Raw genomic sequence first — 15,623 nt, 5'->3', positions numbered from 1 at the left:
CTAGCATTATTATTGTGCAGAAATTCTTTGTGTGCAACTACAGGATGGTGCATATTTGTGTAAAACTGGTATGAGAATTTCCATTAAGAAGATAAAAAAAATCATCTCACCCAAACAGCATTCAAAACTCATAGAGCACCACAGATTCATGCCCTTTGACCTAAGCTATCCAAAGCATGATCATCCAGATTTTTGAGTAGGATGGCAAAGAACATTCATTGCTAAATGAACAAATGGTCCAAGAATAAACTGAAAATTATTAATGCAGCATCAGGTTGAACAGATATGTAAATCTGAAGTGTCAGAAACATAACTTCATTTATATTCTCATACCTAACAGTAACACAAAAAAGAGAAAGAACTTGGATAGATTTGTATTTATATGGTACATTTAATGGAGGTTCTGTTGCTAATTAATTATATAAAACATTATGTAATGAGAAGAGGCAAATATGTGATTTTCTGCACATGCACATAAGGAATAGTAAATACACAGCAGACTTCCTATTTTTTTGCTTCTAAAAAGTGCCCCTCTATTCTCCTCTCTGTCTTCTGCTTCTACAACTTCATGTATAGATACTTCAAACTTCTTCAAAAGCTTAGAATGTTGCAAGTGGAGGAGGGATGGCAGGACTTTGAGAAAAGATGAGTTACAATTTCACAGCATAGAATTTTCCATAATTTTTTTGAGAATCTGGAAATCCATATTGGCTAGAAAACATTGCGGAGAATTACCAAGGATTAGCAACTTTGAACACACAAATTACAGGGATTAAAATTAACTCCTTTCATTTTAAAATATTTGAATTGGCTCAGTGCACATGCTTCTAAGTGACCAATTGAACAAAGTTTCTAAGTTTACTCTATAATTATCACTATCAGAAGCTTGTTTGGAATTTACTTATTGTAAAATTTGTAACTGATTGGGTGCTTTACTTTTTTTTTTTACTCAACTCCTGTACTATTTTGTTTTTCATTTACATGTCTTTTTTAAAACTTTTTTTAATTGTCATTTTTTTTTGTCATATGTCATATTAAACCATTGGTCTTTAGTTGAGGTAAAGCTTAATTATCTACCTGATCCACAGCATCATTACTGAAGCAAACCTTCAAAGGAAAAGGCTAACTAGTGAAAAGGAAAATAATACAGAGAACCTATTCTCAAAAAACAAAAAACAAAACTTTAAAACAGTTGTTTTAATCTGAACAATGCACATAATTTATAGAAATATGTATTTGCAAATTGTTTTGCAGATTAAAAAATTGTCTAAGAATGAATCAAAACGTAGCAATAACACATTACTAGGACATCATTGTCCTAAAACATCAACTGAATATAATCTTCAAATCAATTCCCTTAGCAGTTATGCCTCCTAGCCTTGGGTACAAAAGTGCAAGGTCCTTGATGCTATGTAAACTCAGTTGCCATTTGATCTGCCTCTAATAATAGCTGAGCAATTTGAATTAGCATTAGCAGCTATCTTTTATACTCTCTTGACTTTCCATCTGGATTACTTCAATGCTCCTTACATGGGGCTGCCCTTGAAAAGCATTCAGAAGCTTCAATCAGTGCAGAATGCAGTTGTATGGCTAGGAAATGATGTCAGTTACTCAGCACACGTGACACCACTACTCCATGAGCTCCATTGGTTGCCAGTGGTTTCGTGTGCAATTCAAGAAGCTAGCTATCAGTTTTAAAGTCCTTAATGGCTGGGACCTGTTTACCTGAAGGACTGGTTTTTTTCCCCAGTTGTTTCTACCCATTCAATCGAGTCCTACAAGTCGGACATGCACTCAATTTATGGAACATCCTCCTTCCAGAGATTAGAATGGGCCCAAACTTGATGGCCTTTTGTAAGACCCTAAAGACCTTGTTATGTGTCCAGATTTGGAGCCCCAAGTGTGTATTAAGAACCACAGAATGTAACATTCTCCTCGACGGCTATGTTTTTTAACTTTTATACTCATGATATAAATTTATTTTTTTAATTGTTTTATGATCGTTTACTGTCTAGAGTCACTTGCTGAAATGGGCATCCATACAAATTCAATGAATAAATAAATAATCTTTCTAGAAGCAGTAGTACTTAGCAAACAGAGGATTTCTGATATGAAAGTATTCCACCTTTTGTATGTAAAGAAGAAAAGTTGCAAAAGTTTATCCACCATGCCAAAGTCCATGCTTCTTAAATAAATTAGATCTGGGCTAAAAGAAAGCCAGATGATTACTAAATAGCAGCAAAGAGGTACAAGATATTTATTTTTTTAATCAGATTTAGAAAGTGTCCATCTCTTTTTCTCTCTTTCTCTTTCTCAGAGAATTGTCTCTTGTTGCTCTTTTGAATTTATACAGATTTTTATTTTACTTATTTGATAGCTGTTATGCAATGGAAAGAATTGAAACACACATTCATAATTACTCTTATGAACACACTGTTAGGATGTTGATAACAATTCTGTCCATCAACTTCACTTGTTTTTAAAATTCCATGAGCTGCAAAGGGTCAAAAGACACACAATACTTCCTAGTATACATAATAGTAGCCATAATGTCTCTGAGTCTCTCAAGTGCTCCTAACCATCATTCAGATAGTTGGGCAAAGCTTTTGTTATTGATGATGGCATCCTCAGAATAATTTATACAGGAAATTACAATGATAGTAATTATACTATCTATCAAAATCTTATTCCCTTTAGTATAACAATTATTTTAGTAAATCTGAAATTTTATATGAAGCCCCTTTGCCTTTTTATATGTCTTCGTATCAAAAGCCTAACTTTAATTAAATAATCACTTTACTCTTATTAGAGTAGATAGACTAATACTGGACTATAGTTTGGATTATTGAATGAATATAGCTTTACTGAATATAGAATTATTGAATATAGCTTTATTAAATTCAGTGCTAAAATGACAAAGTATATGCAACTAACTCATCATAATCCAGCTCCTGTCATATCTTCTAGTTTAAATAACACAATAAGGAAATAAACAAGTTTTAGTTATGAATATTGTTATTATGGAATATAAAAATCTTGAAGAATTTCAGGAAATTGATTTCCTAGAGAGGATTTTTATGGGATTCCTGCCCATTAAGATTCTCTGAACATACTGTAGCTCTTTTGATATTAGTATAAAATATTCTATCAAGCTCATCTTTACAGATTTAGAGGCTCTTTCATATTTGTAATAACAGACTACATCCATGGTGTTCCAGTTAGCATTTTCAAAGTTGGATCAGTCTAAGTTTAATGCCCTCTGCTGGGAGAATCAATAGGTTAACTGATTTCTCTTCAGATCTGTAATAACACCATCTGTACAAGTGAAGTACTTCAGAGGAGTCACTCATGTCTCACGAAAATGTAAAGAAGAGGCCCATGATTCATACAAATGTGGAATAAAAAAGCTGACTTTCACAAGTTACAAGTGCTCAAAAAAGGAATAATATTTTACTTAAATGAGCTGCAATTGCATCATATTCAGAAGCTGATTTAAGAATTTTCATCTCACTAAAACAAGTAGCAATAGTTGGTGCTTGCCAGACATTTCAGCCAAAGGCTTTGATAATAAAAAGGCATTAATAACACTTTGTGTTTCCTATTCTGACCTGCTCTTTCTTCAAAAGCAGTAACACAGGTATTGCTGGGAGACCAAAAAGTATTTAACCATTTCATCTCAACCTTGATATCAGGGGTGCCTACAGGACAAGATCTAAAAGGAAAGATATGTGACAGCCATAAAAAAATGGGCAAAGATTTATTGCACTCTTGTAGTCTCTGTTATGACTTATTTTTAATCACATCTGGTGGATATTTCTGTTCAGTGCACAGAAAATGTTATTCCAGTCACTTTCCCAACATAATATTTTCATGTGTCTGGCTTTTTATTGATTTTTCATCTGAAATTATAGTTCTGAGTAGCAACAGGTCAACTGTTGGCTCAACTATGAATCTTGTACAAGGGCTGAAGCCATTGAGATATCCTGTGTTGTGTTCTTTGTACGTATGGCTTCTAACTTCTCTATAATATAGCTATCTCACTCACTTATATCTCGTGGGAATGTGGAAGTTAGAAAGTAAGTTGTGCCTGATATTAAGTCTTGGCAGTCTTCTTCTACATTTCTGATGGCCTAGCATCTTTTCTCATTTCCGTCCCAGTGGACACTGGAAAAACACTAACGGTAACTGTCAACTGAGATAGAACAGAACCAGATTTAGGATGGTGGGCAAAAGCTAAATGGAACTAGACCAATTTGGCTTTGTGGGAAAAAGGAGCAAAAAAAGTCCAAATTTGAAAATAAAATAGATTTTGTAAAGGGCTGAGGGGGAAAAAAGAGAATTGGAAGAGGCTGTTGAACAATGGCTAAGAATGCTGCTGACTGCTGCATTTTGATCCTCTTCCTTTCTCCATCCTGGTCACATGACTCAAAGAGACAAACATAGAGATATAACACAATGGGAGAGCAGAAATACACAGAGAGACAAGCCAATACTTTCCTATACAGAAGAAAACACAGATGCCTCTTGTGAACAAAAATCTCAAAGGTATTTGCATTTTACTACCTCCCTTTGACGGAAGAAAGGAACAAATAATGGAGAGAATGTAATTTCTTTTCTTTTAGAAAAAATAAAGGAGGAGCATCATCTGAAAGTTTGGAGTGTATGGATTAGCTGGCATATTCTTATACCCAAAGGCAAAAAAGAATGAGATGCATTGATATCATTGTGTTTGTCTAAATGCTTCTGATTTTCTCTCTCTCTCTCTTTTAATTTTACATGTTCTACTGCACTTCTCACGCCAAAGAGAGAGAGAGAATAATTCTATCTGACCTACTTCAAAAATCCTTGGCTTCTAAGGATCATTAAGTTAAACCAAGCAAACCATTGTTATTTCAGCTGCTGAGAATCCCAAGTGGGGGCAAAGGTTAATTATTATATTTATTTTTCCAGTTTGGAATGATGTGGCTGGAGTGATCTCCTGGCATACATGTAAATAGGATAAATCAGGTATACTTCTTAATGAACTGTGATAGTATCAAACCCATAAAAGTAAAGGAACATGGAAAGTGCCATTTAGAAAAATGCAGGAAATATTTATAGTGAGTCCCATCCCTCTAAGAAAATTCTCAGTCAGGTATTATCACACTAATGTTCTATGGTGCCTCAGATCCTCTTAAGCAGGGGTGAAATGCTCCCAGTTTGGACTTGATCGCCCGATCCGGTAGCGATGGCAGCGAGTTGTTTGGAGAACCGGTAGCAAAAATCCCTGCCCACCCCCCATGCCCAGCTGAACTGCACGATCATCAGAGCCTTTTTTTTTTTACTTTTAAAAGCATTTTTTCTACAACCTCTTCAGCTGAAAAAATGCTTTTAAAAGTTTTTTAAAAAGCCTCTGATGATTGCGCAGCTCAGCTGGGATTGTCAGAGGCTTTTAAAAGCATTTTTTCCTGCAACCTCTTAAGGTTGTAGAAAAAATGGTTTTAAAAGTAAAAAAAGAAAAGAAAAGTTAGCCACGCCCACCCAGTCACATTATCCCCCCACCCCACCAAGCCATGCCCACAGAACCAGTAGTAACAAATTTTACATTTCACCACTGCTCTTAAGATATTTAATGGTTTGGGTGTCCATGATTTAGAATTTGTCAAAGGTCTTTCATTCTTGGCTTGTCCTTTAAGTAATTAATCCTAATTCCACTTTGTAAATTACTTTACAAAAGCCTCAATGTGGACAATTCAGACAGTTACTCATACCTTGGTCTCCTCACAATTGGATTAACGTGATGTACTCTGTATGAGCTGCCCTGGAGACCATCTAGAAGCTACAGATGGTCCAGAATGCAGCAGCACAAGCAGTGATGCAAGCACTAAATTATGTGCAGATGACCCCAGTGCTTCATGATCTGAACTGATGATCAATTGGCCTCCAGATTCAATTCAAGATGCTTAAGCCCTTCATGATTTACTGTAGGGTGTGGCTATCAGAGGGACCACTTATCTCCAATTGTCTCTGCTTATCTAGTATGATCAAGCAGGGTGAGTATACTCCAGATCCTGCCAATTAAATGATCAAAGTAAAAATAAAATGCTCTACTATCATCCCAGTGCCGAAGAAACCCTCCATCAAGGAGCTGAATGCCTACAGACCAGTTGCTCTGGCATCCATAGTTATGAAAACTGTAGTACTAACCCTGAAAGGTTAGTACTGGCCCGCCTGAAAACCATCATGGATCTGCTGTAGACCTCTTGCAATTTGCCTACTGAGCAAATAGATCAGCAGATGATGCTGTTAATATGGCTCTGTACTACATCGTACAACATCTTGAATCTCTAAGGACTTATGCAAGAGTCCTTTTTGTTGACTTCAGCTTAGCATTCAATACCATCATTCCATATATTCTTCTAACTAAACTGATTCAGCTAACTCTACCTGATCACACTTGTAAGTGGATCATAAGCTTTCTAATAGACAGGAAAGCAGCAGATGAAGCTAGGCAAAATCACATCAGATACCTGTACAATTAGCACAGGGCCTCCCACAGGGCTGTGTGCTCTCTCTACTTCTCTCTGTATACCAATGACTGCATCTCAAAGGATCCTTCTGTTAAAGTACTGAAGTTTGCAGATGATACAATAGTGATTGGTCTCATTCGAGACAATAACGAATCCGCATACAGACAAGAAGTTTAACAACTAGCCTTGTGGTGCTGCCACAACAATCTTGAACTGAATACACTCAAAACTGTAGAAATTATAGAAGATTTTAGGAGAAGCCATCCTATTCCACCACCTCTTGCAATACTAGACAACACAGTATCAACAGTAAAGACCCTCAAGTTTCTAAGTTCTAGAGTCTGGGCAACTGATTGGAGCTGAGTGTTTACAGTCTGGCTGCCCTTCCTGTTGCCAATGTGGAGTTATATTCAGCAGATATATTCTCACCATGCCCAGAGACAGAAATATCTGCCTCTACCTAGGATCAAACTCATAGCCTCCTGATTGTGAGGCGAGAGCTCCACCTCTAGGCCACCGCACCAGATAGATAGATGGATAGATAGATAGATAGATAGATAGATAGATAGATAGATAGATAGATAGATAGATAGATAGATAGATATAGATAGACAGACAGACAGACAGACAGACAGACAGAAAGACAGACAGACAGACAGACAGACAGACAGATATGGAGATATGGAAATGTATGTGTGTTATACAGCATGTGTGCATATAGCATGTGTAGCAGGGGTGGTTTCTACATACCTTTACTACTGGCTCGCAGCGGGGCATGCGCAGAAGCATTCTGATGATGTCGGGGTTGGTGGGCATAGCGTCATGCCAGTTTTACTACCGGTTCTATGTAACCGGTGCAAACCAGGGACAACCCACCACTGATGTGTATATGTGTGTTAAGTATGTGTGTAGGTATATATATATACTTTCTTTTAACAGCAGGCAATAGAATTTAATTTTTAATGTGGACCAGTGTGCTCGCAGTAAAAAATGACAATAAAGGTTATCTTATCTATCTTATCAACTTCTTCAAGACTATGCTATAGGGCAGTGATGGCTAACCTTTTTGCAATTACGTGCCAGGAGAGGGGGGACGGGGGAGGGTCACATGCGCACATGCCCACGCGCATGCACACGCAACCCCACCCACCCCTGCTCCTGGCACATGATGGCCTGGTAGGCCTGTTTTTCTTTCTTACCTGGTTCCAGATCCTCTCTATGCATCTGGGAAGGGCGAAAACAGCCTTTCCCACTCCCTTGGAAGCCCTACGGAGACTGAAAGGGCCCATTTCCCAACTCTCAGCGGGACAGGAAGTGACATTTTTTGCTGTCCCCAGCCTCCAGAACCTCTCTAGGAGTCTCTAGGAGCCTCTCTATGAGTCTCTGGAGGCTGGGGACAGGAAAAAATGTCACTTCCTGTCCCACCGGGAGTCGGGAAATGGGCCCTTTCAGCCTCCATAGGGCCTCCAAGGGAGTGGGAAAGGTTGTTTTCCCCCTTCTCAGATGCATAGAGAGGATCTGGAGCCAGGTAAGAAAAAAAAATGGGCCTTCCCCCCCCCCCAGGCCCTCCAGAGGCAGGAAACAGCCTGTTTCCCTACTTCTGGTGGGCCCAGAAGGCCCAAAAATCAGTTGGCCGGCACGCACATGCGCCCCAGAGCTGAGCTGGTGTGCCCACTAATATGGCTCCGGGTGCCACCTGTGTCACGCATGCCATAGGTTTGCCATCACGGCTATAGGGCATTGCACGCCAAAACAACTAGATAAAAGGACAGTTTTTTCTCCCATGCCATCACTCTACTAAACAACTAATTCCCACAACACTGTCAAACTACCTAGTAATGATGATAAGATCCTTCTTATTACCTATTTCCATATTTTCTTATAACTATAACTTTGTTGCTTATGATTTATATTAATTGTTTTATTTGGTATCCTAGTATATGTATGTTGATTGCTTATTTAGTATCCTATGACTATCACTGAGTGTTGCATCTTATGATTTATGATTAATGTATTTTATGATTATGATCACTTGTTACTTGTATGTACACTGAGATCTTGTGCACTGGAGACAAATTTCTTGTGTGTCCAAATCACACTTGGGCAATAAAGAATTCTATTCTATTCTATTCTATTCTATTCTATTCTATTCTATTCTATTCTATTCTATTCTATTCTATTCTATTCTATTCTATTCTCCTGGATAAGACAGGATGTTGTGGATTATATATTAAATTTATAATATGGTTTATGAATGGTGTTCTCCTCTTCTGATCAGTTTCGATCTTTTCATATGTATTGTCTTCATTTTATTTGCAAGCTTCCTGGAGCTGTCATGGATTTGAGTAGCCTCAAAATTTGATAAATGAATAAAAAATAAACCCCTTGGGCGAAAGAGCTTATTTTGCTACCATGGAAAAGAATTCTTGATGAAGACAAGACTTTGGATCAAAATGTAAATATCGTTTATTCTTTATTTAGTAAAAGGTAAGCAATTTATATGATCTGAAAAACAAACCAAAGTATAGAGCTTGTCTAGCTATGTCTGCTTTCCTTCAAATTCATTTATTAACTTATTTGGGCAACTAGAATCACATGGTGAGATGGATGGCCATATAAATTGGATAAATAAACGAATTGTACCTTCTAACCTTCTTATCAAAATTGATTACATTATATAAAGAATCCAGTATAAAATAAATAAAATTATAAATAGAAGGATTCAGTAAAATAAAACTGAGACTCTTCCTATCTCAGACAGCCCAGATGAGATTGATGTCATTTTAAAGGATGATTAAGCCCATTTTTATCCAGAGGGAGAAAATGTACATATTGGACATATTTTGTCTCCCTTGTAAGATTTGTAAGGAAAATTAAAGAAATAATAAATGATAAATGATAATACAACTTAACCTGAACTGGAAATATAATATACAGCACTGGATTTTTTATGCAGTAGTAGGACTCCAGAAGACATGGAAAAGCAAATAGGCCTATACATTTAAAACTTTATCTGTTTCCTTAGAAAAAGATCAGATGTATGGGTATCTGAGTTTTAGACAATCTTCCCCAATTAGAAGGCTTTTCCACAATTTCCTGGAAACTACAATCCCAATACATGTAAGAATGCCAGGATGGGAATAAATATTTTAATGCAAAGGCTGTAGATGGGTGAGGATACCTATATTCTAATTAATTTGTAGTCATTCTGATCAAAGCTTTTTCCCAACTTTATTTACTAGAGCTGAGAAAACTGTTTAGTATCAAAAGAACTTATAACGTATGATAAATAAAAAGAGTTCAGGATATTTTTATTCTAAAAGCTTACATAATCCATCATAATAATTATTTTATAGCTGAACTTCATCCTTAGAGTAATCTGGATACATGTGTGCCTTTCGACTTCTATGAATAATTTGGTTTCTCAGATATATTCTATATTTTATGCCATTCACACTTAAGAAAAAGGGGTTTGTTTATCCTATAGTTTGTATCTTCCAGTTTAAATAGCCTCCATTCCACTGAATTCAAAATCTGCTTACTTCGGAACTATTTATGAACAAATATAAAGCTTAAGATTGGTTTTTATTTTTTATTTTTAAATGGATAATACTTGGAAATGTTGCTTTCTTTGAATGGTATTTATTCTAATTTCAGTTTTACCAAGTGGGTTTGTTGGAAAGATGATGAGATCAGAAAATACACACCTACCTGGTGAGAAGTTGACAATATTCTGCTCACAATTAAACAAAAAATGCCTGTGAAATTCTGGGTGGTAGATCTCTACAGTTCTCAACTGGAAAGCATCATCTCAGAGTTTAGACAGTTAAGAGGCATGACTAGGAATGTGTATTGCATTTAAGTACTTTAGGAATTGTTAAAACTGCCTTACATTAAAGGAGTCTATTAGTTCATATTTACTGATAAAGGAGAATGTTTGTAGTTTAAGGTTGAACTGAGGGGTCCTTGGTGCTCTCTGAGCTTGCTTGTTTTCTTGCAGATGTTTCATTACCCAAACTAGATAACATCATCAATGCTAGTCCTGATGATGTTACCTAGTTTGGGTAATGAAACATTTGCAAGACAACAAGCAAACTCAGACAGCACCAAGGACCCCTCAGTTCACATTTAGCCCTTAGCCCTTATTAACACATTGTTGTTTCCTTTGGCTAGCTAGAGTTTTAACAAGGTCAGGATGTTTTTTGCCATGTAGAAAAGCTAAGGTTTGAACCTCAGACCTTTTGTACCCAAGTGTATGTTACAGTTCTAATCTGATGGAATGCCATTTATGTCAAAAATCAATGAAAAGTGCATCATATAAAATGGATTAATCCTCTGACTATAGAAAAGTTATAAGGCCCTATTTGCAGCCATATTTCATCTTTGTCTTTTCCCTCTTGGTCACTTCATAAAATTACAAGCAAGTCACTCACCATTTTTATTTTCTTAAAATATCTAATGTATTTTATGTGAAATCTCCAAGGTTGGTGGTTTGAGGCCACGGTGTTAATGGAGCCCGGTGTAGATGTCTGAGATACGTGAATAAAATGTTTGGTGTAGTGTGCCACTGTGGTTCACTTAAATTGGTATTTGTTTATGGTTTTTTGTTCATTTGTTTGTGGTTGCCTATTGAGATTAATCTATGCATATAATCACAATATCTTTTGTAACACTTTACTCCTTGCCAAGTTTGATATACTTTTTCAAGGATGAGGTGTATTTCTCCATGAGTATAAGCTGAATCAAGATCTGACTCAAGAATTTTTGTTTTAGTAAGAAATTAAAATAGCAAAATCTCAAAAGGGGCTCAATAACAACCAAACTTCCAATTGAGAAATTACATTCATAGTTGACTGGGGGATACAAAGAATAGTCTTTTAAAAGTTAGTGAAAGTGTCTTTGTATATGCACAGTTGAGTACTATGTAGCAGCCAAATTAAGACCTTAGCTTTGAATAATTTGATTGCTGAGAGTACATAAGCTTCGCCCTTGTGGCTTGCAGATTTAATATTCTACCTGAAGGCTCTCTGTGCTCTTAATGAGAGCTCACTTATTTGGTGACTCAATGAGGTAGATAGCTAGAAGTTAATACCTAGATCTTTGAAATTCTTGACTTGCTCAATTTGTTTATCACTGATTTGTCAACAGTAAGAAAGGTTTAGGTGCTTTTAGTGAAAAATAAAAATTTTGTTTTAGCATAGTTAATCTCCATAGCACAGAGGGATTCTACTGCTGTTGCATCTATGAAGGCCAGCTTAGAATATTGATAAAATGAAATTGCCTAATTATATGAAGACTATACAGAATTTTGGAAAAATATTCTGCTTATTTTTTTTTTTAATTTGATTTATATGCCTCCCTTCTCCGGAGACTCAGGGCAGCTTACAATGCATTAAGCAATAGCCTTCATACTTTTGTATATTTATACAAAGTCAGCTTATTGCCCCCACAAACTGGGTCCTCAATTGGGTCCTACCTTAGAAAGGATGGAAGGCTTATAAGATAAACTAGGATAAATCTTGTATTTTTCCCTTTGGCCCTAATATCAATGCAGCTAGGTTAGGTTTTGTGATTTCTGCTGATTATAGTAAATATCTGGAGCTTTATATACCTCAAAATATTTCTAAACATGTGGAAATAAATATGTTTAAAGTGTTTAGAAAGGGCTGAATTGTTAATAAATGAGTTAAAATTCCTTTAAGCTTTACTCCTTTACAAAAAATGAATATTGCCCCTTGTTTGATTTATGTTCTTAGAAGTACTCCTATGTTACTATTAAATAAATATTCTTTTTTTAAATTAATAAATTATTTAGGAAATTTATTTGGAACAATAGACCAATAGATTTAGCCAACAATGGACTCAGCTAAATTGACATTATCATTCTCACAATACAGTACTTGTATACACAATGTAGCGCTACTACAGTATGATCACTGCATATCCATAAGATCTTCCCAAGTTAAATTAAACCATTTATATAAAAATAACCACACTGGATGAAAAAATGTATATCAGGTCTTCCAGGATTATAGATCAGTCTACCCACTGCATTCCTCTTTGTACTTTAAAGGAGCTAAACCTTATTGTAAGTCTGGTGTATCCTTTATTCTTGTTGTGGTAATCACTTGTGGGTTTTGTTTTGTTTTAAGATGTAACAGTGGGAATCTCGATCTGCACAACTGTTATCATAATTTCGTTTTTCTTTCCACTGCACATTTATAAACATTTTCTTTGCTTTCCTAATTATTTCATTGACAGCAACTTCAAAAGCAAAGCTCCAGCCTTCTTACTGTACAGGCTGCAAAGGAATCTGTCACCCTTAGCAAGCATCCCTGCCATGAGTCATTTATTGCAACAAAAGGCACTGTGTTAACGACATGGATCATCATCAGTCAGCCCTGGTGCAGGAGGTGTCAAATCCACTGCTGGAGAACAAGGATAATGTGGTCTTTGCTGCTTTTTTTTTTTTTTTTTTTTAAAGAAGAGATGGCAGAGGCTGGGAACAAAGTCATCGGCAAACTAGTTGATAATATTCTTCTCTTTGCAGTTAGTCCCTCTGTCAATACCTTTCAAAGTTTTCTTTTTAAAAACAATTCTGGATCATTTATTTTCCTCATAAATATCTATAAACAAATAACTTGTATCACAATATCCACATTGAGCAGTAAAAAGTTGCTTTTGGTTGAAAAGATGAACAATACAGCCTTTAATGTGCTTCAGATGTTGAAAAGCCTTTATATACAGTATAGATCACCATCGCCTTGATGGTACAGAAGAAATAATGTGCCCCCTGGATGTACTATGTTGATAAACAAACATCTCAACATATGAGTGGGAAAATAATCCATTTTAAAATATTCTTTTTTTTTTCTTGATTGGATCACAAAGCAGGATTTTTAGCATTCTAACATTTATTTTAGAGTCAGGCACACTTTTTTTATAACATTGAAGGAAGCAAGAAATTATCTAAACCATAGCATTATCCGTGCTGTAGCATCATGGGTATGGAAGAGTGTAAAGACATATATGTGGAGAAGATACCATTTGAGAGGGAAATATGTATTTATAATATACTGCCTATTTGTAATCTGTTCAATAACCAGTGTTCTCTGATCACATTACAAAAACTATTTAAAATATTAGAACAATATATTAATAAATATCAAGTTGCTGACTATAGGGGATGGTGCTCATCTCTGTTTCAAGGCATTGAAACAGAGGCATTGAGCAAGTGCTGTCCAAAGACATTTCCTCAGCTATGTGGCCAACATGATGTCACAGAGTTATGTTACCTTCCCACTGTAGTGGTACCTATTTATCTACTTGCATTTGTATGCTTTCAAACTACTTGTAGTGTGTAGGAGCTGGGGCAAGGAGAGGAGCTCACTCTATCATGTGTAGCTTGGTCATTCAGAATTGGGCCACGGAAGCAGTGGGCAAGCATGTGTGTGTGCCTCCACTTGCACATGCAGTGAGCAGGCAAGCAGGTGCAGCTCCATTTGTGACTAACCCACCACTCACATGGAACCATCTCCTTTTCTCCCCCCACCAGTCTGCAAAGCCAGAAAGGTGGAGACCACTGCTCTACAAAGATACAGTTCTGCCTAGAAAAGGCTTTTATTCTTATCTGCACTTTGGAGACATCATTTTAACAAGGAATCTGAACCACCATCTTAACAAGAGATTGAGAATGAAAACATAGTTTCATAGTTTCAATGAAATCTACAGGAGTAAGTAATCGATAACTAACTTAAATCCACTTATTTCACTAGATCTTTGAATATGAATCCCTCTAGCCTTCTTTGATTTGAGATTATTTGTGTTTACAATGGGAACTTAATCCTGTTTGCTTAGAAATAAATTCCATCCATTCTAAAGGAACTTATTTACTATCTAATTAAAGAAAGAGACATTTAAAAATGGTTGGACATAGTCAAAAGTAAATGTCAAACCATTTTATTCACAAATACGTATGTATGTCCATAGTCTTTAATACAAATTAATATAAATGTTTTTGGGGAGACATAGTATTAGAAAATAAATGAGAAAGATGGATGTAATATATTCAGACTAAGCTAATCAGTCCTGAAACTCCATTTTCAATTAATTCAGTTTGCATTTCTTTTTGAGGTTGGGAGATGTTGAAAAGTTTCATAATTTACTGTTTATACGATTTACTAAATATCACTCATAGGATATAAATAAAGTTAAAGGTAAAACTTTCTCTGTGTAGTTGAGTCTAACTCTAGTGTATGGTACTCATCTCCATTTCTCAGACAAGGGAGCCATTCTTGTCCAAAGACATTTTCTGTGGTCATGTGGCCAGCATTTGCCAAAGTGCATGGAATGCTGTTACCTTCCCACTGAAGTGGTACCTATTAATCTACTTGCATTTGCATGCTTTCAAACTACTAGGTGGACAGGAGCTGGGGCAAGAAGAGGAGCTCACCTGTTGCACAGCATTCGGGTCTTGAACCTGGGCTGCCAGCTTTCCAGTTGACAAGCTCAGCATCTTCAAGAGAAGAGAAGAGAAGAGAAGAGAAGAGAAGAGAAGAGAAGAGAAGAGAAGAGAAGAGAAGAGAAGAGAAGAGAAGAGAAGAGAAGAGAAGAGAAGAGAAGAGAAGAGGAAAAAAAATCCTTTCTCAAATTTCGTTTCCCAAATCATTCTCTTGGCCTGTCATTTGTAATTCCACTTCTGGACTTTCTCTGGCTTATCAGATAAAATTGGTTCCACATCTGTCATTCCTTCATTAACATATTTGTGACAGTCTGTCCATAGAAGCAAACATTATTAATGACGGTGTTGATAATGTAGTTATTGATTTCTGATTCCATTCTTCAAAGGTATGTTTTAATATTTCTAATGTTGTAACGTTTTTTGTCATTTCTATAAGTTCCAGTATTAACTGACATCAAGAACAGACTTCTATTTTTTTTTCTTCTGGTTAGACGCTTTAGTCCACTCTAGTAGCCAAAAGGATGGGGACATCATTTATTACTCTTAAAAAGACATGCCCATTCAATATCATCTTTAAGTTTGCCTGAAGGATCAGATCAGTTACTTATTGAAAATTTGACTTCCTCTGATTTTGACATACATTTACACTGAGG

At 36.1% G+C, this 15,623-nt stretch overlaps 1 long non-coding RNA gene across 1 annotated transcript; it reads right to left on the bottom strand.

Moving 5' to 3' along the window:
* Window positions 1-369: 369 nt before the first annotated feature.
* On the bottom strand, window positions 370-15,302 carry LOC117673717 (uncharacterized). The gene is made up of 2 exons (XR_004593551.3): window positions 14,962-15,302; window positions 370-711 (listed from the first exon to the last, which is right to left on the bottom strand). It is a non-coding gene; the product is annotated as an uncharacterized LOC117673717 (long non-coding RNA).
* Window positions 15,303-15,623: the final 321 nt, after the last annotated feature.

Source organism: Pantherophis guttatus, chromosome 5, assembly GCF_059756535.1.
Source record: "Pantherophis guttatus breed Tessera chromosome 5, ASM5975653v1, whole genome shotgun sequence".
Taxonomy (NCBI): domain Eukaryota; kingdom Metazoa; phylum Chordata; class Lepidosauria; order Squamata; family Colubridae; genus Pantherophis; species Pantherophis guttatus.
This window is presented reverse-complemented; position numbering and strand designations above follow the sequence as displayed.